Consider the following 13,522-nt stretch of genomic DNA (forward strand, 5'->3'; position numbering starts at 1 on the left):
TGATATAGCTGTCTACTTCGTAAATAAGTAGGTGTCTGTGCTCACATATGTACACAAACACACAGAACAGTTCCATGGAGGCCAATACAAAACCCATGTGAATGAACAAAAAGTTGTGGTGAAATGTGAAGCAACACTGGGACGATGACCTGCTGGAGAAACAGGAAAGGAAAGCACAAATGAAAACTAGGAATCACAGAAATGTCTGATCCAGTATGTAGATTTTTGACATGGGTGAGAAGGGTTAGAACTACCAACAATAGTGAGGGCTACCTCACTCAGAAATGCTTATGCAGTAATGAGAGGGGATTATAATTTGATGGAATTCTGCCAAAAGGTACTTTGTACCTACTGAAGTGTGGTTTCATTTGGCAGCTTCTCCTAACTTGAGGAGAACTTCCAAACTCTGCTGCCATATATCACAGTCAAAAATATGACGATGTTAGAACACTTTGACCTTCAAAATAGAATTTGAGAGTATTAAATTACTGTACCTGTAACGTAGTCGTGTTTGCAATAACAATTACAGTCAAAATGACAAGAGTCAGCATCCCCTTCCCCCTTTTTCACAGCAGTGGAAATAAAAGTTTATTTTAGTCAAGTTATATTCCTTTTCCTTTCTTCCTAGAACTGTCTGTAGTTGGTTCCTGCAGCAGCTGAGTGAGCAGAGCAGGACAGTTGGCTTGGGTCTTTTCATGGACTGGAATGCCAAATGTTCCTGCTTATTGTTCCCTCCCTCTGACAGGGGACACGCTGTTCAGTGAATCACTTATGGCCAGCAGCAGAACATGACTTCAGCATCACCTTGCATCTTCTGTCCTCCCAGTCTTGCTGTTTTTCTTGCCTCACAGCAATTAGGTTTCAGGCAGACCATCCGTCCTCATCCTCCGCTGTTTGAGTTTCCTGGGTTTTGACTTGCTGGATTCCACTCACGTGGAAGCACTGACCTGCCTGGAAAACTTCCTGCGTGGGCAGCAGTAATCCTTTGGGCTGTTGTTTCTGCCTGAATCCAGAAGCCACTGTGCATGACACTTACTGGAGGGTGGCTGTAATACATCAAAACAAGCATTTTCCAGTTTTAAGTGCAGATGATTTATTTGTATTATAACCACATTAACTAGTCTCTGGATGGCCATAATTTGGGCCATAATTGGATCTTTCGCTGTGTGATCTTTCGCTTCCTCTAGGAGGAAAGAAACACATTCTTTTTTTTTTTTACCTAGCACTGTTGATTTGATAGCATTAAATCCATCCAGTTTATTTGTATTAAGCCTAAGATTATCTCTAAATTTAATATGGTGGTGGGGTGAAGTAGCTATCAATACTCATTTTCTTATCCTTAGCTTTGAGCTAGATTATAAAAGATCAGCCTGGCTTGGAGAAACCACTGCAGTAGGCAGTGGTGGAGCCCATGGAGTACAAGTTTGTCACCTCACTGTGATAACTGTGGCTCACTGAGTCACTGACGAGAAGAGGGTACTCTGAAACCAGCAGAGACAACTGAAACAGGGAGGTCTGTGATCAAAATATCATCCTTGAGAGAGATTTTAGGCCATGGTTTATTGGTAACTCAACCACTAAAGGATGTAGGCTAACTTGGACCTCATCAGTATTACTTAGAGATGCAGCCCAGTCAGTTATCAGAGTATCTCCTCTAATTTGTGTTATAATAAATCCTGGTAAATATAGCACAAACTTTTAACAGTGCCACAGACACAAAGCAATAAATGTATGTTGGGTGAATACTAGGAGTATGTACCATTGTCTGAAAAGCTTTAATCAAAAATAGCTCATTATGATAACTATTGTCAAGTTGTAAACCTTACACCACTTGTGATTGTTCAGGAGACTCTCCTGGGTACCCTGAAGTGTTTTAATTAATAGTTTAATAAAAATTAGTGCTTAATTATTCATTAACAGTTTAACTGAGGGAATAACCTCTAAAGTTGGTAAGCATGCAGGTGATGAAAGGTTGGGGAGGAATGCAAATGGATGGAACAAATGAGAATTAAAGACTGTCTTAAAAAATGCAGCTGAATAGAACCAGTATCAGGGATGCTCTTGGGCAGGAACAATCAAGAATGCAAATTTAACAGGGGAAATGACAGGCTGGGCAGAGATGACACCCCAGCAATATCACAGAGCTGATTCAAGTCCTGATGATGTCACTGGTGAATCCCTTCAGAAGAACTGCTACATGGCCATCCACATCCCAAACCTGGGGAATAGAGGGAGCAGGGCTGCTCTGCAAGGGGGACATGGGCTGGGAGCCGAGGTGACCCCAGCACAGGCACTCCTCACAGAGGGGACACAGCCAAGCACAGGCAGAGCCAGGTGCCCAAAATGGGACCAGTGACAACCCCAGATCAGTGAGGGGCCACCCAAGGGAGCAGCCAGGAACAAAAAATGGCAGACATTATTTAGTGACACAGAAAAAAATTCAAATGTACCAGAGAAAACAAGCAAATAATATAATTATCTTCTCAAGAAAAGAGGAAAGACAAACTTTAGAAGTCTAATAGCATTTTGGTCTCTGTAAAAGATGCTTTTAAGGCTGTTGATTTCTTTCCTAGGGAAATGACTTCCATTCTGTCTTAACACTTGTATCTACATAAACAATCTTCTGTATTGGGCTTGCCCAGCATAATGGCATCATTACCACCTCTTCCACACAAAGAATTTTTACATTAGGGTCATAAATCAAGCTTCTTCTCACTCTGCCTTTTACTGAAGGCTTTTAATTTTTTTCTTCCATTCTATTCTCAAAGACTGTACTGCAGGTCTTATTATGAAATTACCTGAAGACTGACAGTTGCCAGTGGCAAAAAGGGCCCCTGCTGTTTTGTAAAAGGCAAAATGTGTTTCTTTTCATCTAGACCAAAGCCTTGTATCATTATGGGGTTTTGACTTTTTTTTTTTAATTAATATTTTAGGATGTTTACATCTAGAATAAACAACCATTTACTATTAATAATAAGGATCTGTGTCTACAATGTCACTTCTCTGATTTGCTGCTAAGTCCCTATCTCCTGATCATCAAAGCTGTATCAGTTTGAGTTTGTTTGGACCCTATTATGCAGAAAACCAATCAGCTCCTTTCAAGACAAAAGCCAGGTGTGGATTTAGAGGTGATTTGCTGAGGAGACCATTTCATTTCAAATAAGCACAAAAGTCAGGACCATACACAGATTGGGATCTTTCTGTGCTGCACAGTGTTTTCCAGCACACTTCCAGCAGATCTTCTGCTCTCAAGGGCTCGCAAACCTTCGTGCCATGTCCAAGGATGTGCAATTTATCCCCACTTTGATATTAGGCTATCAAACTACCAATTCCCTGATTGAGCCCTCATGTCAATTTAGGTCTTTTGAACCATAAAATCTCTAAAAAACAGTGATGATGTCTTTCAGCCACATGGCCCCGTGTTACAGGCCACACAGTGTGGGCACAGCTGTTTGTTCACACTGCTCTAGATGGAGGTAACAGGAATATTGTGGGCACCAGCCCCACTTCAGCTAGGGAGCAGGGAACTTCCAGCAAGAGGGACATCTTTTTCTGTATGTTTTGGAGATTTCTGATTCAGGATTAAGTTTTTTGTTTGCATTTCAGATTTTGTCAGTGGCCTAGAGACACCCTAAGGTTTCTCCTTGGGAAAAGCAGATCAGGCTCTCCTCAGCCCAGAGCAAGGCAGTTGCCACTGGACAGATGACAAAATGAAACAGCAAGATGAGCAGACCAGGATGCATCCATTAGTTTTTGGCACAGAAGTCAGTGGTGCTTTGAACTCTCTGTAAAGACAAATCTGACCTACAAAATACCTGTATTTGGATCTGACTGCCAAAGAAAGACAGGTAAAGACAGCATTAAGTGTGGAGTCTGCTCATGACTGTCTGTAGTGGCAGCCAGCACTTGTAAGTGTTGGACCATCCAGATCCCCTTGTAACACAAAGAATAGGAGCCTTACAAATGCTGTCACTTTTCCAGGACATGATTTGCTCTTTGGTAAGGCAGTTACAGAGCCCCTCCTGAACAACAGCCCGGGCTGTGTGTGTATGGTATTGGGACACAATGTGCTGTTCACACTGGAATTCCAAACCCACTGTAGTCACCCAAAAGCCAGGAGTGTCATCTGCACTTAGATATGTGATCTTTAATCAGCAGCAACAGCACCGGGTGTACATCTTGTTTTTAAGATGACCTATGAAGCTGTCAGCTGTAGCTGCTTGACCTATAACAGATAATGCCATCAGGAGGAACAAGCACTAAAATGAAAAATAGCTTTCCTTGCTTTGCCTAACATTCATCTGACACTCCCAAAGGCTGGAGCTGGGCAGCACAACTGCACATAGAGTACAAGTTCACTATGAAGGTGCACCTTAATCACCTCTTTCTAGTGGGCTTATGTTTCTTCTCTCAATTCTCAGGTAACAAGTCAAGTCTGCTGCTCGTTAGTCCTATCCTTGATCTTGTGCTGAAATTATTTATTGGCTCCCCTGGTAGTTTGTTAGACTAATGGCACTCATTTCTTGTTATATACAGCTACATGTAAGAAATAAGCAAACCACATTTTGTCATTTCAGTCATTTCAATCTACAAAATCTCCCAGATAGAACAAAGAAAAGGGGTGCTTAGATGCACTGAAACTTCATCTGGTTTTTAGTATTAACAAGCTAAATTCAAAAAAGGTACCAGAAAAGTGTGAAAAGCATTATTTAGGAAAATTAGGCATTAAATTTACAGTGAGATTCTTTGGGGTTTTTAGATATTGTCCTTCAGAAGCAGCTGCTGTCTCAATGGCACACATCACTGGTTACATGAAAGATTTCTGTCGAAAGCATGACATCTAATTTCAGAAAAGCAGTCATTATTTTCTAGCTTCAAAAGTCTGTAAAGTGTGTCAATCACTAATGACAATTAACAAAAAATCTCAATGTAGCAATAATTTAATCTTTAAAAAAGAAGAGAGGATAAAAACATGTCTTGGACATTTGCAGATTTATATGGTTAAACTAGAGAGTTTTTGTCAACACATTCTGTCTTCAGCTTCAAAATGTTTCTTGTCTTGTGCTCTGAAGAACTTCAAAATGTTTATTGTCTTGTGTTCTGAAGAGCTAAAGATCCACTGTAACTGATAGAGGAAATAAGAATTTTAGTGGACCATATAGCCACCAAAATAATGCCATTTAAAGAAGTAAATTTTTTTGTTGATACACTCTTTTTTTTTTTTTTGCCAGAACAAACCTTAAGCAAACATCGTTGAGCACAGCATTGGGTTTTTTTTTTTAACAATCCTGATACAGCAGCAAAGGAAGGTAGTTGCCAGAATGGCAGTATTTCTGTTTCCCTAATAGTTCAGTAATTGGAAAGCACAGTCCAGGCATAACTTCTTGCTCTTTGGGGGTTTTTCATCTTGCAACAGTTTTAGCCTCACCAAGGACCACTGTCACAGTCTCCTGCTCCTTCTGCTCATTACAAGCTGTTCTCAAACAGGCTTGGAGTAGCAACAAGAAGGGCTCTCTAACCAGCTTTTATGGCAGTCCTGAAGGCAGGGATGCTCTGCTTCAAAGCCCTTTTATCTCCATTTAAGAGGAGGGCCTGAAATGGGCTGAAGTTAGTGCTGTGAGGGGCCATGGGAAGAAAGCAGAGCTTTGTGTTGCAAGGTGTGCAGGCACCCACACTTTGAACTGCTTTGTCCATCCCCAGCACAGGCAGAGCTGACCTCTGCTGGAATCAAAGAGTATAGAAAGTAAATCAAGGGATTTGATTTACGTCCACATGAAGAGAGGAACACATTTTTGGCAAACTCCTTATTCCTTTTCAATATGCTTTTGCAGAAAATCCCATTAAATTCCTCTTTGTTGAGACCTATTTGTGAAGGCTGGGGGATGCAACTCATGAATAATGGGAAAACAACACACCAGAAGCACTGGGTCTGTGTTGCAGTCACTTGCAAGAATGGGCTGGGTCTGCTTGATTTGGACATATCCTGAGGCAAGGATGGAGAAGAAGGGGGATGGGTCCTGATTCTTTTTGGAAAATGCTTTCCACTGCAGACCCTCAGAGATTCTTCTCTTCCTTTAAAGCCTTGTGTGGTCTCCACTACTGCAGTATCACCTGGGTTTTACTGAATGTCCATCCCACTGCAGTCTGTGAGGTTGGAAATGTGACAGTTCCTTTCATTTCATTGATTCAGAGGGAGAGGCAGACCCCTGCCTATGGATGGTATGGGGGGGGTCAGGGGTTTTGCCTCTCATCTCCCCTGATAACACAGCAACGATGCTGACTGACTTCTCGTGTGTGTGGCGAGGATAAACTGGTGACCCTCTGCAGCTACCAGGGCCATTGCAACTCACCCAATCAGCTCATAACAGTCAAAGCCTTTTTTAGAAATTGCTCATCTCTGCTCCATCAGGAAAGCTACATGACAAAGCTCTTTATGAAATACTGGAAAAAAAACAGGTTTGGCCAGAATTTATATGGGAAAATATAGAATTAAAATGGACTTAAATGCAGAAAGATGACAAAGCAACTGCTTTTCTGACCTGAAGGCATCAGTCTGCTGAAATCTGACTTCCATGTATCAAAGAGCTATGTAACCAAGAAAGAAGGGAACAGTACATATATCTTCACTTCTCTCATAAATCTGGGAGGTACCTTGGTGGAAGTGGAACAGAAATCTGGATTGAAATTCAATGCAACAGCATAGAACCTAAGTTAAAGTCTCAGACAGAGAGATGTGCTGAAAATACATATGGGATGAAGCACCATTTACACAGGAAGGAGCACTGGAAACTGCAGGAGCTGCTTGAATTCATCAGAACTTACTTCACATAGAAGTGTAATTCTGACTTTTTTATTGCCAATTCTTTTCATAAAAGCTGCACTTTCTTTAGTTGTGACCAACTAGTTTCTTCCCTTAACTGTTACTGAGGGAACTACTTATGCAATGACATAATTTAGTGATGCCTCTTCTGCATCTTAATGTGTGGTACACCTGTGACTAAATGATTTTTATTTCTCATTTTTTATTGAGACAATATTGTGCAGACTTCTTTGGCAGGAACCTGACATAAAGCTTTGTCTGTGCAGCCCAAACACATTTAGTTTCTGGAAACTCATCCATTTAATCTAGAGAAGCATAGATCATTTGAAGAATGATAAAATTACATGGTCAGCCTGAAAATTAAGCCATTTATATGAAGAGGTTTGCTCTTATGCAGCTGTAGATATGAGTCACTGACCTAAAAAGCTAAGGCATTGCAGAGATATTAAGAAAATAAAAATAAAGAATTTAATAAGTTGGTGAAGTAATAAAAGAAGACAGGAAATAAAAGATTTGTTTGTCCTGACTGAAACAAAAATCTTCTTTTTTGTGGTAATGAGAACAGATCATATCCCTCATGTTTCCTGTTACAAATCTTCTGGCCCAACACCTGACAAATGCAATTGCTGGATGTTCTGCCCTTTAAAGAGCTGTAGCAATCAATGATCAAGGATCAAGAAGTATTGCTCTTGATTTCAGTAAAGAAGTCTTTGTCACTCCTTACTTCAGACTCTTCCTGCCTGCAATTGCTGCCAGCTCAGAAAGAGCTGAATTGCAACGAGGAAATATACAGGAGGGGTAGAGAGGTACTTGTGGGCAGAACTGTTCTCCTTCTCAGACACAGCTACCTCCCAGCCAGGGAAGAGAAGGTAGTTTTGGTTGAGGGTAGGGAGGGGAAAAGAAAGGGTAAACAATACCTTTCTTTCTTTCTTTCTTTGCAGCCTCATCTACCTCTAAAACCTATCCTGAAAGTGAGAATCACTTTTTCTTCTGTGTCTGTGGTGGAGGGAACTACAGGAATCTGTTCTCACCTCTCATTTGGTGCCTTTGAGGAAAAACTGTGTCACTCCAAGCTCTCAGGCAAGAGCCTCATCTCCAGCATCTACAGGGGAGCAGCTCATATATTGCAATAAACTGGCTTGGAGTCAATTCAATTTAGATTAAAGTGATGATAATGACTTTAAGGGAACTAAAGAGGTGATTCAAAAGATGTTTCTGCCTTCTGGAAGTTTATCCAGCTAGCTAGTCTTATCCCTTAGGTTTATTTGCAAATTTAGGTTCCAAGTTACTTCTAAGTACCCCTTGCTCAAGTCACAATGTTTTTTGTGTGCAAGTGCTTGTCTGTTTTTTACCCCATTTTAGCTGAGTGATTGCAGAGGCCAGTGGGATGTAGAAGGGTCTCTATCAGAGCAAAGGTAACACATTAACAAATAAATTGTGAAGACAGAAATATTCCTAGTGCAGTCTCTGCTTTTCAGATTTAGATTCTCTGTGTTAGGAAGGAGGCTGTACCACAGACTGTGCCATGGGGCTCTGTGTCAGATTGCAGAAGTAAATCCTTATTTAAACAGGTTTTCCTGCTGATAAATTGCTGCCTCTCAGACACAGGCATACACCACCACCATCCCTTTATGCTCCTTATCAGGGACTTGGGAATGTGCTCCATGCCAGCATCTGCAGGTGGCTGCAGGGTGCATCTTCCTTAGCAAGAGGCAGGAGCTGGGCTGGACTCAGGGTCTGTGCCTGCTTGTGTGGAATAGGGATACAGGAAAGTCATTTCTGAGGCAGAGGAATCATTCATGGATTGCAAAAGTCTAGCAAGTCTGAGCTAGGAATTCCAGTCTCGGGGTCTGTGGTGTTGACCCCAAGATTGTAAAAGTCCTTGTTCTCCCAGCCCATGCAGCCAAAGAAGGAGTCTGAATATGTAGGATCAGCTTCTCGAGGTTGTTTGTTTTTCCTTATCTATAACATTCTTTCTCTGACCTGCTGAGCTCTGTCTATCAGGTCAGCCATGGCATTCTGTCTGCCCTCTAGGGCAGTGTTTACATTTTATACTCAAAACTACATGTACTATGTTTACAATAATGTGCCAATATCTATCATCTATGTTAGACAGAGTGTCTCTACCTTAAACCAATACAAAAGTGTCACCATCGCACCAGGACATGGAGGACAAGAAGAAGGAGAAGAAGGCCAGGACATGCCCAAATCCCTCCATCTTGTCCCCTTGAACCCCATTCTAAAAAGCCACAAAATTCTACTTTTTCACCCTGTGTTAACTCAACTATCACATTACTCAAATCCTTGTGGCTTGTAATTCCTCATACAAAGTTGGCAGCTTTTTCCACAGGCTAAAATCAAAGCCACAGGTGTTTTTGACTTCATGCCAGGGTCTCGAGACAACCAGGGCAGCCAGAGGGATGTCTTGGATTCCAATATTCCAGTAAAAGTTGTAATCAGATTGCAAATATACATATTAATATACATATTTAAACATGATCCTAAAGAAGTTGCTAAATCAAAATGCAATAGGATAAACACAGATGATGAGAAAAAGATGGAATAATTACAAGCCAGAGACTAAAACTTAAGTTCTGTTATATCATCTATCTGTTTTTCCCTTATACCACCCTAGCATTCTTGCTAGACCTTTCCGAATCAGACTTGTGATATACTGTCAGTTCAGCAGCAGAACTGGGGATAAGGCACCACCATTAAATCCTCACAGAGACTGTAACTGAATAAATCAAATTATGTAAGTAGTTAATTTTCATAATTTGAAATTACATGTCTTTTATGCAGTCAGAATCAATCTAGGCTATTAGCAACTACTTTGGAGTATTTTTGGACATAGTTGATGAATGCTCTAAGGGAAGGCAGCAAGCCATTTTTGTAAGCAGGTTTGTAATATCAAGTCTTGCACTGGGTTATACTCAAAAGTCATTTCAAAAGTGATGGCATAATGGTCAGTTCTGGGAAACCTGATAGGCCAAAGCACAGTCAGAAAAGTGCAAGCAGGAATCAGAGAGCTGGTTTGAGAAGGAAGAAGGGCAGAAAGCACATGGAAGAGCTTCCCACCCTGTGGAGAGCCCGAGGCTGCCCCTTCCCATGGCTCTCAGAGTCACTGCCAGCCCATAGCTCAGAGGGTTTGGGTTCAACTTCATCCTCTGCCAAAATGTGTGACCTTGGTGTCACCATTTAGGTCTCCCTGCATCTCACCGTCCTGACTCATAAAGCAAGGTGAAGAGCATTCCCCTGATTAACAAAGAACTGGCAATAAAATCCACACTGAAGAGTAAAAGGCATTTGAGCTCTGTGAGGATGTACCATTGCTTACACTGACAGATGTTTCTGTGAGGAGCTTCCCTGCAGCTTCGAGGCAGGGTTACTCAGTCTTTCTCTTGGTATGGGAACAGGCAGAATACCTGCAAATAAGTTTTAAGCAGGACATGCAGTTCTGGAGGCCTCCACATAAGAGATGTGCCTCTGATTTTCTTTATAGCCAACCCTAAGTTTAAAGGACAGGAATTTGCAAATGGTGGTTTGGTCTTACAGCTCTCCCCTCCCACCGAGCTGACAGAAGGCTTTCACAGCTGGTTCTGCAGACCTTCACAAGACCTTTCTGTCTTCTCTGCAAGCAGCAATGGCAACTGAACATTGATTTTCAATGGGGCTTTTCATCACTGAAACGCTGACACTTTAATTATCAGGAGGCCCTGCACAGGTTGGAATTAGAAAACAATTACAAGTACTTATAACATGGAGCTTAGTACAGCAACTGCCAAAAAGTTATCTGAGCAGTAACACTTAAAGCTTGTTTGCTGTAGTTTTTGTTCTTAAAAAAGTTTTCAGTCCTTCTGTTCCCTCACACAGATTCTCTAATGTCTAATAATATGTTGAGCACATGCTGTGGCCTTTCCATTAACAGGGGCATGCCTTGTATCTGCTTGTTTTCATCAAAGGCAAAGGGATTCTTGATCTCTCTGCAAGTTTAGTTGAAACTGGGCAATGAGTTCAAAAGGAGCTCATGGGGACTGACAATGGCACAATCTTGTAACTGTTATTTCCCAAGGAAACTGGATTAAAAGGAAGCATCTGACTATGTGGTAGGCTAAGTCAAACCTTCCTTTCGTCAGTTAAAAAAAAAAAAAGTGAGGAAACATATTTTTACGCAACGCTTACTAGCTGAGTTTCAGTCAGAGGGAAACTGACTCCTCATATTATTTTTTTTTTTCTCATTAGTGGGTCTAGAAGAAGGACAGGTTTATGTCTTTGGACATAGCTAGAAGAAATTACTCTTTTAAAGTTCCCTCTTTTATTAATTACAGGCAATTACCTCTTTTATTAATTGTCAGGGGTTTCCACTGCATGATGTCTCCTTTGAAATAATTGCAAAATAATTCTCTCCTTAAGGTTGTTTTGAGCAACATGATGGAAGTCTCCCATAGCCTGGTTTCCTACTGGAATTTTTTTCCTTCTTGGTTATAGGCTGTGTTCCCATGACAATTCCTGTGCTCATGCATCCCAGAATTAGCTCCTAACACGTTCCAGCCTGATGGTACATTAAGCCCACTCAGTGCTCTGCAAACTACATGTACACTCTAGGCTCTGAATTTGTGGGGAGAGGAAGGTCTCTAATTTGGGTACTAAGGTTATGGGATTTAAAGATGGGAGAAGGGATGGACAGAAGGTAGTGGAGGAAGATGCCCAGGTTTATTCCTCTTCTAATTTTTTTTTTTTAATAGAAATGCCTCATGTCTGCAGGCTAAGAAGGGTATGTAAGAGTAATAAGTATAAACTTTTGGTGAAATGGAACACTTGCTTGAAAATGACATCACTTTAACTTCAAAGTCAGCTGACATGGAAAGCAGGTCTGTGTTTTGAGTTAACTTTCCTGCAGCTTTCCTTCACTGAGCCCTCAGTTTAGCTGCAAGCTCCCTGTTTCCATGGGGTGCCCGTGTGACATTCTCACATTAAACACAGCAGCGTTCCAGCTGCAGAACTACACACCTTCCTAGAGATCTCCTCTTAGTCCAAACCTGAGGAATCCTAGAAAAGACTTTCTCAAAAGGAACAGCTCTGTGCCCAGTCCTAGCTGCCAGAGCAGTGTCAGAGCTGATGGTAACATCCAGCAGTACCAGGAGCCAAGAAGGGAGCACTTGGATACTGTAAGAGAAGTCAGGGTCCGTTGACAAAAAAGGCTCCCAGTAGGTGCTGGTTTGGCTCCAAATGGCACTGATGGATTATTAGGAAGATCACCACTGCATCCCCATGTTTGGTGGACAGCATTAATGTTTCTCAGCCAAGGCACAAGGAATTCCAGCCAGGACTCCTGATGGATCTTCATGGACATCCAGCACTGCTACCAGACCATGTTCAACCACTACAGCTACTGAGTGTGCTGCTCACTGACTCTTTTCCACCAGCAGTTACAGTTCACACATTAAAGCTGTTCTGAGGCTTTCTGGATGTTTTTGCCCCCAGCCTGTTCTCAAGAAGCTGTCCAGACTGGAGAAGCAAAACTCTTCAATATGTTTCCATCTGAGAACAGCCTACCATCTCACCATCTGTCACAACAGCACTTTCTAACATTTTCTTCTCCCTCTTGGTGCTTCTTATGCCTCTTCAAAGTTTGCCCTCTAGCATTTTCCAAATGGCACAGCAGTGTTCAGCAGTGTTGGGACAATTGCATTTGTGGAGTATCAAAAAGTCTCCTCCCTCCCAGATTTTTCTTGCTCAGTATGGTGGTACCATGAGGGTTAAAAAAAAAACCCCAAAGCTTATTATAATGCAAGCACGGTAACCATGATATCAGGTATAGGAGAAAATGCAATTGAGATTGTAGTTTGCTTTACAGTCTGAATGATGCTCTGAGCCTTCAGCTACTTTTAACTTCTACAAGATACATTACCCAAACTAAGATATGTAAAGATGCCTACAGATTTTTAAATGCTCAGTTTGCATTAATCACAGTCTCACACTATTAATGGTCTGAATTCAGAAAAAAAATAGTGCAAAATGTCTAATTTTTTGCTACGCAATTTGTTCAGACCTTCAGATGACCTAACCCCAAATTTCAAGGATAATAGAGTCAAGGGCAAGAGTGTCTCTCTGAGGGGTCCCCTTTAACAGTGACACTGCCCTCTCATCCTCACCAAACCTCCATGAGAAGCTCCCCACAGAATAATTGCTGTCTACTGCACCAGCTGCCATCGCCATCTCAACAAGACCCTTTCTGTTCCTTGATGACAAACTTCCTGGTCAGATCTGTCCCACACCTCAGGGGCAGTCCATAGATTTGCACCAGGAGGTTACTACTGATTTCTTCAAATCTCATCCATTTTCCAACAATTCAAAGCCATACAGGCACCTTCCCAGTCCCTGTGCCATTGCTGGTCTCCAGGCTGAGCCCAGGAGGAAACCATAGGAAGGGAATTCCAGGAGTGAGGGAAAAACATTGCATTAGTGTTGCTATGGAGATGAAAATTAGCACAATAACTATTGTGTTCTGTTTCAAAGCTTCCCAGTCTTCAGTTTTAACTCCTTCCCCTACTCTACCACTGTTTCAGTTCTGTCCCAGCAACATTCCAGCACACGCACACCTGACAGATTTCTCGGCCAGGAACTGGAAAGGGAATGGCAGAACACATAAGAACCTGAAGTCTGGGCAGACCAGAAAAAAAGGAGAAAAAAGTGAGGCCT

The 13,522-nt window shown here is 41.7% G+C and overlaps 1 long non-coding RNA gene across 1 annotated transcript in view; it reads right to left on the minus strand.

Moving 5' to 3' along the window:
• Positions 1–704: 704 nt before the first annotated feature.
• LOC128820854 (uncharacterized) overlaps positions 705–13,522 on the minus strand; it is a 37,231-nt gene continuing 24,413 nt past the window's right edge. The window contains exon 3 of the long non-coding RNA XR_008440987.1: positions 705–1,046. This is a non-coding gene — a long non-coding RNA (uncharacterized LOC128820854). The remainder of the gene's footprint in view (positions 1,047–13,522) is intronic.

The sequence above is a fragment of the Vidua macroura genome, chromosome 2 (genome assembly GCF_024509145.1).
Source record: "Vidua macroura isolate BioBank_ID:100142 chromosome 2, ASM2450914v1, whole genome shotgun sequence".
Classification (NCBI taxonomy): domain Eukaryota; kingdom Metazoa; phylum Chordata; class Aves; order Passeriformes; family Viduidae; genus Vidua; species Vidua macroura.